The following is a 2838-nucleotide window of genomic DNA, read 5'->3' as shown; positions in this document are numbered from 1 at the left end:
ATATATGCACATAATCTAGTTCCCCATTGTCATATAAATATATTTACAGATGTACATGCCTGTGTTTAGACCTCTATGAATGCCATTTGCCTCCTAGCTCTTTCCTCTATTTCCTTTGTCTTTCCTCTTGTCCCTCTATCATGTTCAGCCTTCATTTGGGTTTCAGTAATTCTTCTTGGTTACATTCCCCTTGGTCATGCCCTGGTAGGCCTCCTACACCCTCCTCACCACCGAGTCCCTGTCCCTGGGTTTGTTAACACCACTTCCTTTCCCCCCACCTCTCCCCTCTCTCATGTCCCCCCTGGAACTGTTGGTCCCATTGTTTTCTCCTCCAGATTGTTCATCCAGCCTATCTTATTTAAACAGACCTGCAGAGATAATAACATGCACAAAAACAAGACAGAGCAAAACTAAGCAACAAAATAAAACAAAACAACAACCACACCAATAAGCCAATGACAAAAAAGAAAACAAATCAAAACAACAAGAAAGAAAAGCTTGTAGTTATTTCCAGGACTCTTTGTTGGTCTTTAGGAGTGTTTTCTGGTCAAGTCTGATGGGGCGCCAAGCCTTGGCCCCAAAGTCTGTTTTTGGTATTCTCTGGGGACTTTGTTGCTCTGTTCCCCTTGCTGTTCTGTTGCATGCCCTTAGTGTTTTGCCTCTGTGTGGTGGGATCCGATCAGGCAGAATTGCCACACTGTGTCTCCAGTGTTGTCCTCTGTAGGGCTATGTTTTTTATCTAAAAACAGTACAAAAAGCCACGAAAACTATAGCAAAATAACCGCAAAAGTTTTAAACAACACATTCTAACAACACCAACTAATGCCAAGTGACCAAAACACGAACTGCTTTTGTTTACGAAAATCATGTGCATCGGGTCAGATTCCAATGTTTTGTTCCAGCTCTGAGGCAAAATGTTCTCAACATTTCACACTGAAATCTGATCATGTCAAGTACTGATGTGGTTGAGTATAAGGTTCTACTGTATTTAGATGAGCAACAGTAGGGTGAAGCTCTGAGGGCACAATTGTTCTCTGAATGAAGTCCAAGCTCATCAGCAGCTCTATGAGGTGGGTGGGAGGAAGCCTGGTGAACTGTTTCCAGAAAGATTAGTCTAGGGACCACTAGTCAGTATGAGTCGGAATCTACTCATGACCTGCACTGTGGTAGTTACATAATCTGTTGTCAATTTGAAACTTATGAGTGAAGGGGTGGGGTTTAGCCTGTCAATCAGGTCACAGCTTGATGACCTCATTTGGAGGCGCTAAGGAGATTAATAGCTCGCTGGAGGCAGACACTTCCTGCGAGAAATTCCCATTGACAAGACACATGGAACTACGTGAGAGCCCTGGAGCTGGAGGAGCCACATGGTTGAAATGTGAGAATACAAGAAAGTGTTTATATGTATTTTATTAACTATGAAAAGGTGTTCAACTGTGTGGGACATAACAAATTTTGGATTTCATTTTGAAGAATGGGAATTCCAGAATAATAAATTGCTCTGATTGAACATGTGCATACACCAAGAGGCAGTTGTTAGAACAAAACAAGGAGACACTGTCTGGTTTAAAATCAGGAAAAGCATATCCTTTCACTGTAATTATTCAATCTGTATTTTTAACAAATAATCTAAGAAACTGGACTTTATGAAGAACAAGGTGTCAGGATAAAAGATTCATTAACAAACTTTGTTATGCAAAAGGACCAACCTACCTTGCTTGCTAAAAATGAAGAGAGCTTCAAAGACAGCATAATCTTCTGTATGGGTTACTCTTCAACATAAAGAAATAAAAAATTCTCACAATGAACAGCAAGCAACATTATGATTAAAAAACAAAAACAAACTCATTACCATCGAGTCAATGCTGACTCGTAGTGCTCTCCTCTGGGTTTCCAAGACTAACTGTTTCCAGGTGTAGAAAGTCCAGTCTTTCTCCCGAGGTGGTTCTCTCTGCTGGTGGTTCTGAACTGCTGACCCTTCAGATTGTAGCCTAACATGTAACCACTACACCACCATCAGGTTACACTGAGAAAAAAATGGGAAGTTGTCAAGGTTTTCATCTTACTTGGGTCCAGAATCAATGTCCTTGGGGAAACTGTCAAGAAATCAAAGGATGCATTGCATTGGGTAAATTTGTTGCAAAAGATCCCTTTAAACTGTGTGTGAGAAGTAGGTTTCTTGTGCCAATCTAGCCAATAAGAACCTGTGGGATTAATAAGGTCACAGTTTGATTGGAGGGCAAAGAGATAAATGGCTCGGCAAGCCCAGCCTCTTTCTCTCTCTCTCTTGCTCTCTGGTGATCAGACCAGTGTGCAGCTGCCTTGGCTAGTTCTCTGCCTCAACTTGCAAGCTACACTACCTTTGGGACACCCAACCTGTTGATCATGTCACTAGAGTTTGAGGTTCCTTTGAGACCTGCTTCACCACATTGCTAGTGTATACATCACTTGAGCTTGGGACTGTTGGATTCTGTCATCTGGCTGTTAATAACCCGCCCTACTGTTTGCTGCCTCTGGCTGGACTGCCTGCATTGCTCTTTGGAAGCCTCAACTGTCTGCTTCCTTGACCTTGGACCAAGCAGCCCTTGTGAGTTGAAGGACTTCTGTATATTAACTGTTTCACGGAAGTGAGTGGAACTGAGCCCTCTGTACCACTGTGTGGACTAAGCTGTTCTATTCCTTCATACTGTATATATCTATCGTTATATAATTTTCAAACAAACAATAATATCTGTACCTAACAGGATAAAACTAAAATGCATACAATTCCATATGTGCCACCCTCGTTTAAACATAATAGTCTATAAGCAACAAAACAAAAATATCCTATGCCTAACA

The sequence above is a fragment of the Echinops telfairi genome, unplaced genomic scaffold (assembly GCF_000313985.2).
Source record: "Echinops telfairi isolate 266 unplaced genomic scaffold, ASM31398v2 ScPeMD7_1;HRSCAF=3_1, whole genome shotgun sequence".
NCBI classification, from domain to species: Eukaryota; Metazoa; Chordata; class Mammalia; order Afrosoricida; family Tenrecidae; genus Echinops; species Echinops telfairi.
Note: the sequence above shows the minus strand (reverse complement) of the source record.